At 46.9% G+C, this 14470-nt stretch overlaps 1 protein-coding gene across 5 annotated transcripts in view; it reads left to right on the top strand.

Moving 5' to 3' along the window:
• Positions 1–981: 981 nt before the first annotated feature.
• The window catches only part of ZBTB44 (zinc finger and BTB domain containing 44), a 45759-nt gene continuing 32270 nt past the window's right edge, over positions 982–14470 (top strand). For all 5 annotated transcript variants that reach the window (XR_009279538.1, XM_058856880.1, XM_058856879.1 and 2 more), the window contains exon 1: positions 982–1119. The gene's annotated coding sequence lies outside the window, so the exon portion shown is untranslated. The remainder of the gene's footprint in view (positions 1120–14470) is intronic.

Genomic DNA, 14470 nt, shown 5'->3' with positions numbered 1-14470 from the left:
GCCCCGTTACCCTCCGCTGGGTGCAGCGGGAACCTCTTGGGTGCGGTAAGACCCCGTCGGGGTTCACTGGGACCCCCTTCCCCCCGCTGGGGTTCACCAGGGCCCGGTTTCCCCCGTTCGGGTTCACCAGGGCCCGGTTTCCCCCCGTTCGGGTTCACCAGGGCCCGGTTTCCCCCGTTCGGGTTCACCAGGGCCCGGTTTCCCCCCGTTCGGGTTCACCATGGCCCGGTTTCCCCCCTGTTGAGGTTCACCATGGCCCGGTTTCCCCCCTGTTGAGGTTCACCATGGCCCGGTTTCCCCCCTGTTGAGGTTCACCATGGCCCGGTTTCCCCCCTGTTGAGGTTCACCATGGCCCGGTTTCCCCCCTGTTGAGGTTCACCAGGGCCCGGTTTCCCCCCGTTCGGGTTCACCAGGGCCCGGTTTCCCCCGTTCGGGTTCACCAGGGCCCGGTTTCCCCCGTTCGGGTTCACCAGAGCCCCGTTTCCCCCCATTGAGGTTTACTAGGGCCCGGTTTCCCCCCGTTCGGTTTCACCAGGGCCCGGTTTCCCCCCTGTTGAGGTTCACCAGGGCCCGGTTTCCCCCGTTCGGGTTCACCAGGGCCCGGTTTCCCCCCGTTCGGGTTCACCATGGCCCGGTTTCCCCCGTTCGGGTTCACCAGGGCCCGGTTTGCCGGTGCCGGTGCCGGGCCCGCTCTCCCCGCGGGGTGCCCAGCTCCGCCGGCTGCCCCGAGCGCCCGGTGCGCATGCGCGGGGCCCCGCCCCCGCCGCCGCTCGCGGTGCACTGTGGGACACAAACAAAGTGCCCGGGCGGCGCGCGCGGGAGCTCGGACGGAGGCGCGCGCGCTCCCCCCCCCCCCGCGCCCCCCCCTTCCCCCGCGTGCACGCGCGGCGCGCGCGCCCCTCACGGCCCGTCCCGCGGGGGGGTCGCGCGCCCCCCTCTCTTTCCCTCCCCCCCCCCCGCCCCCCCCTCCCCCGGGTTTCCCGCGCGCCGCCTGAGGGGGAGGCGGCGGCCTCCGCCTCCCCCCCCGCCAATATCCCGCTCATCCCGCTCGTCCCGCCGCCTCCCGGCCCCGCCGTCATGGCCCCCAGATAGCGGCCCGGCCTCACCGACCGCCCGCAGGTAACCGGGGAGCGCGGCCGGGCCTGGCGCGGGAGGGGGCCGGTCGGTGGCGCGGCGGCCGCTGGTGCCCCACAGGGGCGGGGGGCGGGGGGGGATCTGGCTCCGGCCCCTCTCCCCCCCTTTTCAGACCCGTCCCGTCCCTTTCCCCGTGTTTCCCGTTCGTGCCCCGCGGCCCCGGGGCTGCGCTCACCCCCCCGGGGGATCCCATTGCGCGGTGCACAGCCGGTGTGTCCCCCTCCCGCGGGGCCGTGTCATCCCCGCGCCTCACCGAGGGTTCCCGGGGCGGGGGGTGTCTCCTCCGCCGATGTTTCGCGGTGTCACCTTTCTCCGGGAGTGTCCCCTGTCCCTTTTGCCGGTGCTTGGGGGTGTCACCTCCCTTTGGGATGTCCCGTATTCCGTTGTTTAGGGGTGTCCCCGTGTTTGGGGGTGTCCCCTGTGCTGGTGTTCACCCCTCCGGGGGTGTCCCCTGCCCCGAGGGAGCCGCAGTGGCTGCCGAAGCCTGTGGGTACACACGCAAACCTGGAGTTCCAAGGGGCGTGTGGGGGAAGTTGTGTTGTTTCCTGCATCCCAACGGGATACCTGCTGCCTCCAGTGCCGGCTTATGGGAGGAAATAGAGGGATTCCCACTAGCTGTGAAGCAAAGCTTGCTGCCCCTTTGTTGTTGTTTGTTTTTTTCCTACAACAGCCCCTTCTGCATATTCCTTAGTGTCCATCTGCCAGGGTCTGCTGTGCTGCCTGTGTGTCCATGCGCTGTGAGGGTGTCACAGTGTTCATCTGCCAGGAACTGCTGCACGTTTTTCTGCTCCCCTTCCATCTCTCTAGAGTCATTCTCCTATGCAAACATTATCAGCAGGTTCTGGGAGGGTATAATCTGTTTCTTGCTTCCCAAAAGCCTGTTGTCTTCTCTAACACACACACAGGGTATCCTACTAAAATCTGCTGTACCTGTTTCCATGCACATGTGGAATGAACTCTGTGCTTGACCAGCACAGCCTGTTAAATCCCACACCTCAGGGGGCTCCTGCCTGTCTGCAAAAAGCTGCTGAGGTTTTCCCCACCCACAAAGACCCATCCTCCTCCAGATGCTAAGGGATGACTCCTCCAGCCCATCTCCTGTGCTGTGGAGCCTGCTCTGCCCACTGATGAGGGATGTGTGTCTCCTCCTCCACACTCTCCAGGGTTATCCCACTGCTTTCCTGCCAAAAGCCGCTGCATCCTGCAGTGTGTGTGTTTGCACCCCTCAGGGAAGGTGCAGGCCAGCAGCCTTGCTGCAGGCAGGCATTTCTCATGCATGTGGAGGTTTCCACTGTGGGTCCTTTCATGTCCTGGATGCTCCCACAGATGCCCAGTGCCAGCTGTTCCCATGCTTGCTGCCATCACCTCCCTGCTGCACGTGCCAGAGAGGTCACCCCTGTACCCATCTCTGATCTCTTCTTGGCTGCCTGTTATCTCTTCCATGGCTTAAATTTTCCCCCTTTTCCTTCCTGGGCCCTGCTGATCCTGCAGTGGGAGACTCTCAAGTTGAGCCTACCTTGGTTTTTGCTTTGGCTTTGGGGTTTCCTTTGCTGAGCTGTCCAGCAGAGTAAACTTAAGGAGTCTGTGTACTCCAAGGTATCTGCACATCCCATGGGTCTAAAATACCATCACTTTCTCTTTTTCTGGTCATACACATAATTTGTCCACTCCAGGATTTTTTTCTGAGACCTTAGAATCCCTTCCAGTGCCTGAAGAGTTTTGAGGAAAGAAGGAGAGAGACTTTTGACAAGGCCGTGGAGTACCAGGACAAGGGGGAATGGCTTCAAATGACAGAGGGAAGGGTTAGATGGGATATTGAGAAGAAATTCTTCCCTGTGAGAGTGGTGAGGCCCTGGCACAGGGTGCCCAGAGAAGCTGTGGCTGCCCCTGGATCCCTGGGAACATTCCAGGCCAGGCTAGACAGGGCTTGGAGCAGCCTGGTCTAGTGGAAGGTGTCCCTGCCCATGGCAGGAGAGTTGGACATGATCTTTAAGGTCCCTTCCAACCCAAACCATTCTGTGATTTTTCTAGAAGTCTCCTGCTTTCATAGTTGTCCTTATCTGATACTCTGTGTTTGCCTTACCCCCATGGGGAGTTTCTCAGTTTCCCTAGTTGCACATTTGCCCCTGTTTTCTTTCTGTGCCTCTGCCTGATAGGAGGCTTTACCCTTTTTAAAATTTTTATTTTATTTATTCTTGGGGTGTATCCCCCAGGTTATGCCACATGGCAGCTCTTCCTTAGGTAGAGGTCACCCAGTTCACTCCTGAGCTGATCCCTGGCTCTGAGCTGGATGTTTCCATAGATGAGATGATGGTTATTTGTCACATGCAGGGCACACCTGTGGCACTGCTCTGTGGATCTGCAAGGTGATGCTGAGAGGGAGCAGGTCCTGTGCAGACACGTCACAGACCAGCACTCAGGAGTCTTTCAGGGAATTAGGAGAGCAATGTGCTTTTCTTCTGCCCTCGAGGTCTCCTGCAGCTTGATGTCTACACAGATCCAAGGTGTGATACGCCTGGAGAGCTTGCCTGGGTTTAAGTGCAGCTGCTTAAGGAGGTGGAGCTGAACCTGGGAGCTCAGACACAGCTGTCCCGGTGTAAATGCCTCCATTGATGTCCAACTGTTTATTCCAGGAACTAGTTACAATGCTCTAAGTGCCTCTCCCTTGGGACTACTTCTATTTAAACAGCTGGTTTTAATCCAAAGCTTTAATTGGTGCTAACACTCCAAGCAGTCTCTTTCCATGGGAAGGGAATTTCCAGCCCCACTTCAGTCTCCCCAGGTGGATGATGCATGGATGCTGAGGGAGGATCATGCTTGGGAGCTTTTGCCCTAGTTTTGTTTCCAGGGTGAGAGAATTCCTGCCTCTATGACTGTGAGGTTTGGAGGGCAGAGACTGTCCTTAGGTATTCTTTCTGCAGTCTGTAAGAGGAGTAGTCAGAGAGTGAAACTGAATCCTTGCCATGTTTGTTGCAACAGGAGGTTAATCATAAACTCTGTCACTTTCCAGAGGGGTGGGTTCATTCTGCATTGGTGGAGAATTGTGCTTCTAGAAGGGTCTGCTCAGCTGTTTGCCAAGAGGATCAAAAGCAAAACAGCTTCCCCCTGTCTGAGGCTGAACAACCACCCAGACACTGGTTTTGGTTGTATCCTGTGACTTGCTAGAAGGAGATTTTGTATCTTTGTGGCTTTTCTGTGCATGGATGTGATGCCTGTGCCTGGTGAGGTGTTTGTGGGACCAGCATCAAGTCTTGGGTCCTTCACACTTGTGTGGGATATTTCACATCAGTATTTCACTGGTCTCACCCATTATATCTGGTAAACTTGTTTTTCAGTGAGCTTTGAGAACATCTGAGTGTATTCCTAGGAGAACATCTGGTGATATATGTAGCTTCACTCCTTTTAGGAATTGTAATCCACTAGCTTAAAGAAAAGGAAAATCAGCCTGTGAGAAAGCAGTGGTGCTTTTGCTGGCATGTGACGAGGAAGGAGATGTCCCCTGACGTAGAAGGGATTGTCTGTTGACATTCTTCTCCCTCTCCCAGTTATAAGTAGGTTATCCCTGCTCAAATTATGCAACTGTGCAGACAGCCAGACTTCAGGAATTCCAAATACTTCAATGTGTCAAGTGCTGACTTCTAAATTAAATGCCACGGTTGCAGAGCGTGTTCACAGTCTGTCGCTTGAAATACGACATCAATCTTGGAATCGCGTGTGGCTGAGAAGGGGCAGCAACTTAATTGCTTGTTTCTTCCAAGAAGTGTTGTGTGAGGGTGCAGGAGCCAAGCTGGGTGGGAGATGTGCCTCTACCTGTGACAGGGTTTCCATATGGAAGTCAGCAGTTACAAGCAGAAAAAAACCTACTGAAAACATTGATTTATGTAACAAATTGAAACGCTTCATTCTCTGTGGCCGCGGCTGTTCCTCAAAGATGCAGTTTCCAGCATCTAGATCTAATTAAATAGTTGTGTGCTTATTGCTAAGTAAACATAGGAGTCCATCACTCTCCTTGCCTTGGAGAGCAAAATTGATTCTTCTAATGGTTTCACTGGATGAAAGCAGGTGTCTGGGACTGCTTTGTGCAAGGTGCTGACATGAAATGGTGGTGGGAGGAAACGAGCTGCAAACCTGATAAAATGGGATGACAGGAAAGGTAAACACTCAGCATTTTGTTCAATTCTTACATTCCATTTAATCACGTTAAGGAAGTGACTTAAACTGTGCATTATTTGTAAATAGTGTTTTCTTAATGCGTTCCACTTTAGAGCTGGGGAAATAATTATTTCACATGAGCAGATTCATCAGAGTACGTGAACGATGGGATAATAAGGGCTGCAAAAAGTGTGTTGGGCTCAGCTTGTGGTCTGTGTCAGTGGGCAGAAGTAAATCATTAGGGGAGAGTGGAGCAGCAACCCCAGGCAGCTCAGTCACCATCCCCAGCTCCTGGCGGTGAAGGGTTTCCAGGTGGCCTGAGCAAGAGGGGCTGAGCTGGCAGTGCCTGTTGGACCTGTCCTTGAGGGAATTGCCTGAACATTTTCAAGAGTTTATACCTGGAGCTTCCACAGAATACCCTGTGATTAATCCCTCAATTTATACAGAAATAATACCTGGCTTCTGGGGGGGTTTTGTTTCTTTTTGAACTGGAATCTCATTGAGTCCCTCCTGCTTTTTGTAGAACGAGAAAGAATAAAGAATCATTTTTGCGTTGGCACCTCATTTGTGATTTTATAGGTTTCAGTGTTCTCAGTTTACTCTCTTTGGGTTCTTCTCCTTTTCCAGGCTGCATTGTCCCAGTCTGTTTAGTGCCTCTGTCTGGGGAGGCAGCTCTACATCATTTTGTTTTGTTTTTTTTTGCTTTGAGTTCTGCTATTGTTTTGAGGTGATTTGGCCACAACACTTGTTTGCTTGCTTTCCGTAAGAAGACTGAATAAAGGGAGATTTGCTTTTCTAATAAAGGGATACTTTGTAGCTCCTCTGTGATAACATTAGAAACGTTTACTATGTGTAATGTTTTACATTCAAAGTACAAACGAGCTGGGTAATCGTAGTGAGAGATATTGTGGTGGAAATACAGATACTGAAGAGGATCTTAGTTTATAAATACAGCTACAGATGGCTGTTGATAAGGCATTCTGTATTTGGATATTACCAAGAGAGCATTATGGAAAAAACTACAGTTGTGGTGGATACTTGCCAGAGTTAAGTCTGTTGGAAGGCATTGGAAGCACGAAGGTGCCATGTCCTGTGGAGACCTAAGAGTCCCAGAAATTACTGGTGGATTTGGGAATAACTGGTGGGTTGACAAGACATGTGCTCCCGTGTTAGGGGCAGGTATTGACAGGGTTGAAGCTCTGTGGTCTCACAGTTCCTGCAGTTTTCTTTCAACATCTTGTTTTGTTTTTTTTTAAGTGGATAAATACCCCTGTTACCTACTGTGAGAGTTTCTGTAAAATGTTAGTAAAGATGCTGGAGGTTTAAAAACAAACCACAAAACTCTCCTTATACACAGCACATACCATGGATACGGTTCTGCCAGGCCAGCTTTGGCCATACAAGGGCAGACAGCTCCAGCCTGTGGAGTTGCTGCTCACCTGATAACGTGATTTGTGGATAAATACAAGGACTTTTAGGTTTTGGAGCCAAGAAGAACTCCTTTCAGGCATTTATCTGCATAAATGAGTCATTAGGAAAATAAAGGTACGAGTAGTTCTGAAAGGGTGATGACACAACCACATTCCTGCCTTGCTTGAACTTGTTGAGGATTCTTTCTAGCTGCTTCCGTTGGGAAGGTGGCTGTTGTTGATGTGTCTGTGACACCTCGGCTGGCTGGCAGCAGTCCATGCTGTCTGGATTAGCAATGCCTGTTCTCCTCCTCGGATCACACGGGATGTGAGATTTTGCCTTGATCTCTCCCTTCTGCTCTTTACTGAGGTTTTTCTTCAGTGTTGCTTCCAGCACTGGGGGTGTTAATGGGGCTGCTGTGCTTCAGGGAGAGTTCACATTTGCATTGCCCTTAAGAAAAAATCATTTATTATAGTTAATGTGGATTTCATTAGGGTGTAATGCTTCCTGGAATAAAAGTGAGAGAGAAAAGCTGTCACTTTGTGTAATAAACCTGAATATTTCAAACAACCAGTCAGTTGACAGGTAAGCTTTGTACTGAACTAGTAAAAACTAGCATTTAGCCAAATTTGGTTGTGACAAACCTCCTGGTTGTGGTGTGCCTTCTAGTCGCTTATTTCTGTCAAATGAGACAAGGGAGTCATTTCCAGGGACAGGAGGGAACACAGGGAGGGTGGGAGGCATGGTCTGGGGGATAATGGAGAGGAGGGACTCTGCACTTGGGTTGCTTTTTGTGTAATGCATCCCTGATTTGGCCTAGGAGGAAAGGAAAAAATGATGTGTGAGGACCCACAGATAGTGGAGTTTTGTTATTTTTGTCTTTTTGACTGTTTCAGGGATCCAGAGTAGTGCTAGCAAGAACATCTTGAGCCTTACTGCTTTGCTGTGCCATTTTTCCTGATATTTCTTCCACATGCCACCACCAGAAAGGGTTTGGAGATTTTTGCTTTTGTGACTAATTTGAGAGGCTGGCTTGAGTAGTCTTCTTCATGAATATTTTCCCCAACTTTTTGTTGATATATTTGCAGAGCTTCTGGAAGTGAAAGCTCAAATGCTGTGGGTAGCCATGGTAAAATAAGAAAAAATAGCTTCCTGGAATTAGTTTAAATTAGCAGGTTGCTGCAATTGCTGCCACATGCAAATGAAAGTAATATATGGACGTTTTTTGGCAATTTGCAGTACTTAGAAGTATTTAATATTCAATTGGGGGTTTTTGTACTTTGTCTTTTTGTTAAAGACCAAGGACTATAAAACTGCAGCCTTGCTTTTTATTACAGAGTGGGAAATGGTCATCTAACAGCTTTTCTACACTAAGAAATTTGTGAAAAACTTAAGCTGAATTTGCATAGAGCAAGAGTATAAAAAAGTTACTGAGATACATAAAAATTATGCATGAACACTGCTGTGGTTAAATTTGAATGTGTGCCTTAGGGCTGTAACACATCAGTCCCTTCACTATAGGCTGATTACATTCTGAGGTGCTTCCCTGCAAAAGGATATGAATTCACTTGTTGCTTTTATTCTACCAAAAACAAAAACAACCAAAAACCAAAAATGTGCAGATTTGTTTCATATGTTGATGGCACATTTAGTAGTTCGATCATGTGGTTTTTGGGGGAATTGGTGAAAACCAAGAGGCCAGGGTAGTGAATCTGCTGTTAAATATCCCAAAACACTCTGTCTAGTGAAGCTGACACATTAATTTTTATTATGAGAATGAAGGTAATTCAGTGTGGAGCAAGACCTTTCACAGTTACTGCTCAAATTGTTAAACGAGCCTCAGTTTTAAGTGCTGTCAGAAAATTTGCTTTCATGTGTTACATGGAATGCTAACATGAGATTCTTACAATGCAAAGTTTAAAGCACCAGAGGCTGGGGAAGGCAGCATTTATCTGGTTTGCTTATTCAGCCATGTGAAAGCTATATTAGGCACATAAACTTTCTGCACTACACTGCAGCTTCAAAAAAGCAACAAGTTAAATCTGGGTCCTTTGAAGTAGTGAATGGTAACATTCTGTTCTCCAGAAGTGATGACTTCAAATGATCACAGCAAAACTCAAAAAACTGTCATGGCTGAGGAAAACAAGACAATTCTCCCCAGATAAATCTTATTTCAGAGTATCACTGTTGCATGAAACATGGGTTTTGTTGGAGTCAGCAAGCTTCAGTTATGTAGAAAGGTAGAGAGTCTTTAAAAAGGACACAGATCTTCTTTATCTGTAAATGATCTCAGGAAACATCTTCCTGTTGCAGAACAGCAGACTGTGTCGTCAGATCAGTTTACATACAGCAGGCACTGCCATCCTGCCCTGATTATTGTAATCTCTGTTGTTAATTAGATGCTGAGATTAAGAGCTGTTGTGCTGCTCAGTGCCCTCGATGTGTTCCCTGTCAGTTCTGGCCGCTCCCGTGTCCCTGCTGAAACATCACCTGGTAAAGGAAGATGCTCTGAAAAGATCTAAGCACAGTTTACTTTACAGACACATTAGAGCACGGCTGTACAGAGAGGAAAAATACACCAAAACCCCCTTCTCAAGACTCTTTCTGGAGGTTAAAATAGATATTGACAAATACCTGGCAAGAAATTAGGCATTGCAGTAGGCTGGTGTTCTGTGTGCTTTTTACTTTGCTGTTGATTTAATTTAACAATATGGAGATCTTACCCCAAAGTCACTTTTAACTCATTAGCTCCCAGTTCACAGCTGGGGTCCATTCTAGCTCCCTAATGTATCACATCAAATGTTAAATTCATACTGGTGGATTTCCCATGGATTTTGTTCTGTTCCTGGGACTCCAGTTCTCAGTCATTTGTTTTTGTGTGTTGTGCTGACGATACACCTTAACCTTTTGATCAGCATTTTCTGAGCCAGTATCTTGGAGATCTTTGCTGAAATAAGTTCTTGCATCACTTCAGAGGTGAATTCTTTAATATGTTATTCCAAATACATGAATTTCTTTCAGCTGTTTCTTCACCTTCAGTTGTCTGTGTTTTCACTAACAGCTCTATTTGTCATGTTAGTCAAACATTTAATGAAGTTCTCATCATAGCTGGCATTTCCTCTTTTTCTGAAAAACACATTATTGATTCCATTTGAGACACTTTAACTTCAGTAAACACAGGTGGTATCCCAATTTCTGTTTGTTTTCTCATTATTCATTCTTTTTTCTTCAGTTTGTTTTCTTTTGGCTGGATTTCTGCACTTGTATACAAACACCTGCAATCACGTATCTTTGAGAGATGAAAACATCTCTATATTTTTTATTAATCAGACCTTGTACACTAAATATTTGAGAGACAAAATTATCATAGTGCTAATGTTGTCAAGTTTATTTGCAGGTGTGCACCACAAAATGAGACAATCTTTGAACAGTCCTGCCTCTTGTCCTGGTACCCTGGCACCTTTTCCCTGAGAATTAAAGTATCACTGTGTAATCACAGCAGTGTCTAATGGAAACACTTTTAGACTGGCTTCTAATGAAAGGAGTGGTAACATGTTTTACACACCTACAACATGACATTTAATCTGCAAGTTTTATCTGGGCCAGGAGTTGTAGCTATGCTTTAATCTTGCTGCATTAATCCAGCACACTCAGTGCCTACGTTCAGAGCTCCAGGTCGGCTCTCAGTGATTCCCAAGCGTTTGGATTGCAAACTGCTGCCAGCTCGCAGCTTTTGCCATCAGTCAGGAGGGTCTGTGCTCAGCCATGGCCATTTACAGAGCTGTGCAGATGAGTTTCCATTGCCCTGAAGCCAATGGGAGCATTTAGCAATTGAAACTTCACTATGGACAACTTTGTTATAAATGCAAAGGCAATTTTGGGATAAAATCAAAGAGAAATTTATTAAAAAACAATAATAAACAGAAACAGCGATAAAAACCCACAATAAAAAGAACAGCGCAGCGCTGGGTGGACAGGGGTCTACACCAGAGGTATAGGTTTCCCAAATCCACGTCTGAGCATCCTCAGGATTGGGGTTTTATAGGATTTTTAAGTCTTCAGGCCAAAATTCCAGGCAAGTTCTATTTACCAAGTGTCTTTGATTGTCCAGTGAATGGATTTCCTGACCTAGAATGATGACATTATTTTGTGTCCGGCCAGAATCTCCTCTCATGCAAAGGAGACTCTGTGTATTGCAAAGTTAAGTTTTTCATGACAGGGTGGTGGAATCCGGGTTGGTGCCGATGGAAATCTTGGCGGAGTCTCCCCCTTTGTTTCCAGTGATTGTATCTCCAACACTAGTCTGACAGGTGGGGGATTCAGGACTCGCAGAGGATACTTTTTCTGAGGCTTGTCTTTGTCGACTTTGATTGTTTCACAACTGATGTCTGCAGAGACGTTGGTCAGGTCCGGAGTTGGGTTCCTCCCCCGAGCTAGTCCTTTTGTTGTCTTTGATGGCTCCCATCCTGCCTATTTTCCGAGTTAATGTCTCTTATCTGGGTGTTGGCTACAATCTTTTTTTTTCGGAGAAGAGCTCCCAGCCAGGTTTGGGAGGAGGATTTCTTTCTTTTTACATACACATCTTTGGTTTTTATTATTTTAACATATACATCTTATTTATATATCTTTTCGAATTTTTACTTACACATAATTTATTACAGTCCCCCATTTAATAATTTATCTTATTAAAAATTCGTATTTTATTATTATTTGGAGAGGAATACTAGTATTCCTCCGTACTTTCTTTATTTTCTTGTGCTAACATGTGCTTGGTCTCAAATTAGGATTATAGGATCATTATTTAATGGCACTTTAGTTTCATGTTTTAAGTTTCTTCCCTCTCAGTACATTTTCCTCCCCACGGAACACGGCTTTACAGTTGCTTTATTGTAACAAATAGGGTTAACTCGATGATATGCTATAAAAATGGATTGTCTCCTTCCCCCAATCCAGACAGCCTTATTACACTGCCCGCAGACTGAGATTGAGGGAACCCCTTTTAGTTCTCTTTTTGGTCGGAGGTGATTAATTTAACGTTTTGATCCTCCCAGTTTCGAATTTGATTTTCTGTAATATTTGCTCCCGGATTGGAACACTCAATTTTCTCTTTTAATTTGTACAATTTTAATTGGGTGTCATTTAACCAGCAGATTCCTAGGTGCAGTTCTGGGGACAAACGGCTAATGTCTCGGCTTTTGTGGCAGCTTGACACTGCTCACACTTCCCCGTGGGGTCCACCACCGGGGGCACCTCGGGGTCTGTCCCCTTGGTCGAGCACATGACTAGGCTCAGGAACATCAGGATTCCCCACCACTTCATCTCTCTGCTTTGCCCTTCGCCCGTATATAAGCATACGGCGGGGTAAACCATCTTCTTGGCAGCAAAGACTATCTTCAGGGGCCCTTGATGTTCTGATGGCAAATCTTCGCTTGAAGACCGCCCACCGGGACGCTTTAACCGTGTCAAATCTGCACGGAACTTTTATTGTTTGCCGGCACTCGACTACTAAGGGTTCTGCCTTGCAGTCAAGCTGACCCCCTAGACTGTTTCGGTAAAACAGGAGCCACTCAAGAGAGTCAGGTTCTAGCAGGCCCACCTCGGCAGCAAGTATTAAGAATCTGTCTGTCTGCTGTAATTCCTTTTCAAAACACTTTGTACATAAACCTCTTGGTTTATGTCTCATTAAACAGTGAGCAACCCAAATTTGTTTACAATAAGCACATTTAAAATGGATAAAAGGAAAGCAATAACAATCAACATTGACACAACTTATCCGATCTCCACTCATTTGTGTTGTCACCGGAGTTTGATCTTCAAATCTCCTGGGGGGTAGTAACTTCTCACTCGGTTGAACCGTGATCTGTGATTTTCTTCACTCGAGAGGAGTGAGTCTAACCTTTTCGGCCGTTCGCACAGCAGTGTCCGTGGTCAGGAGAACGAGGAAGGGACCTTCCCAATGAGGACTGAGGGGAAGTTCCCTCCACACCTTAATCAATACTTTGTCGCCCGGCTGGATTTTGTGAATTGGAAATCCCAATGTTGTGCTTTGAGGAATCAATCCTTTTTCCCGGAGTTCCTGTAGATTTTTATTTATAGAAATGAGATAAGGTTGTAATTGCACATCCTCTATCTGAGGGTGTGCCACCGGCATCTCATGCCTATATGGCATTCCATATAGCATTTCAAAAGGGGATAAACCGGTTTCAGAATGAGGCATGGTCCGGATGTTTAACAAAGCTAAAGGAAGACATCGGACCCAAGTCATTTTTGTTTCGATTATTAATTTGGACAATTGCGATTTTAATGTTTGATTCTTCCTTTCTACCTGTCCCGAGCTTTGAGGGTGCCAGGGGGTGTGATATTGCCATCTGATTTCCAATGCCTCTGACAGTTGTTTGATGATTTTGGAAGTGAAGTGAGTCCCTTGATCAGAATCGATATGGTCTACTATTCCATATCTAGGAATTATTTTCTCTAGTAGAATTTTAGACACGGTTTGGGCCGTAGCCTTTGCTCTGGGAAATGCCTCGACCCAATGTGTCAGTTTATTCACTATCACTAATAAATATCTATTTCTCCCAATCTTTGGTAGTTCCGTGAAATCTACCTGGATTCTCTCGAATGGCCTATACGAAAGTGGCCGGCCACCCCAATTTGTTTGTTTTGAATTTGCACGATTTACTTTCTGGCATATCACACACCCCTGTACCTCTTGCTTGGCAAGTTCAAAGATTCCTTTACATCCGAAAAATTTTAAAAATTGTTCAGCCAGTGCCCGGGTTCCCCAGTGGGTTTGTTCATGCAATCTCCTGAGTATTCCTCTCGCTATACTTTTTGGAACCAGCTCCCTCCCGTCTGGCAACCACCATTTATTTTCTTTAAAATATCCACCTACCTTCTGGAAATCTTCTTGCTCCTTCTCTGAAGGAAACACGGACACTTCTGGGGTTTCTTTGGGACTGATCTCGGGAATACTTACCGCCAGTAACGCAGCTCGTTTCGCCTCTTTGTCCGCTAGATTGTTTCCCCTGGTGTGAAACCGCCACCCAGTTTGGTGTCCTTTTACATGGACTACTGATATCTCCTGGGGCTCCCTGATAGCTTCTAAGATTTGTTTAATTATTTCTCCATGTATTAATCTTTTTCCCTTGGTGTTTATTAAACCTCTTTCTTCCCATATTTTTCCAAAAGTATGCACTACCCCAAATGCATACTTTGAATCGGTGAAAATAGTTCCCCTTTTTCCCTTCAGGCCTTTGAGGGCTCTTAAGAGTGCAAACAGTTCACAGGCTTGAGCCGACCAACATGCTTGCAAAGGACCTGATTCTATGATTTGTTCGGTCTTACCATTTATGATGGCATAACCTGACTTTCTTTTTCCTTTTACTATTTTTGATGAACCATCAATAAACTATTTTTCTCCCCCCTCTAACTCTTGATTTTCCAGGTCTGGTCTTACCTTAGTTTGCAATTCCACTGCTTCAATGCAATTATGCAACAGCTCACCTGTTGGTTCCCCAAACAAAAACTGCGCCGGGTTTTGGGCAGTAGTTGTCCTCAACTCGAGGCCCGGCAAACTAATTAGCATGGCTTCATATTTCAGAAGCCTCGAATCAGTTAGCTATTTCTCGGCTTTTTGTTGTAAGATATTTCTTACATCGTGTGGGGTGTAGACTGTCAAAGAGGCTCCAAAAGTTATCTTTTTTGCTTCCCCGACTAACAGAGCTACTGCAACAATTGCTTGCAAGCAAGTGGGCCACCCTCGACTGACTGG

Source organism: Poecile atricapillus, chromosome 25 (assembly GCF_030490865.1).
Source record: "Poecile atricapillus isolate bPoeAtr1 chromosome 25, bPoeAtr1.hap1, whole genome shotgun sequence".
NCBI classification, from domain to species: Eukaryota; Metazoa; Chordata; class Aves; order Passeriformes; family Paridae; genus Poecile; species Poecile atricapillus.
This window is presented reverse-complemented; position numbering and strand designations above follow the sequence as displayed.